The sequence below is a fragment of the Corapipo altera genome, unplaced genomic scaffold (genome assembly GCF_003945725.1).
Source record: "Corapipo altera isolate COAL_440 unplaced genomic scaffold, ASM394572v1 0, whole genome shotgun sequence".
Classification (NCBI taxonomy): Eukaryota; Metazoa; Chordata; class Aves; order Passeriformes; family Pipridae; genus Corapipo; species Corapipo altera.
In genome coordinates this window covers 84,004,603-84,004,990 of record NW_020884872.1, presented here as the reverse complement: position 1 = coordinate 84,004,990, position 388 = coordinate 84,004,603, and positions in this window count along the sequence as shown.

Sequence of the window (388 nt, the reverse complement as noted above, 5' to 3'; positions counted from 1 at the left end):
TTCCTTGCCGCGGGAGGAAAATGGCGGGCGGGGCGGGAGTCGGGCCGCAATGCCGCGGACAGGGAGCAGGACGGGTCCCGCCGTGTGAGCTGCACTGCAGCTGGCTGTGCATGGCTGTAGCCGCAGAGTGGTGGCTTTTTGCACCTCTAGGCAGCCCTGGGCTAGTGCCTTCATGGCATTCCCCAGGGAGAAGTTCTCATCTCTGAACCCCCCAGTGATACATTGACCAAGACGTATTTAACCTGTGCTCTCCCCGCTGCATGATCAGTCTCCAGTCAAGTTGTGTGTATCTTTAATCACCTTCTTTACTTCTTTCCCAACAGTGACACGCCTGCTCCTCAGTTCCCTTAGCCAAAACCAGCAGGTGCCCGGAAGGAAGCTGGGTTCC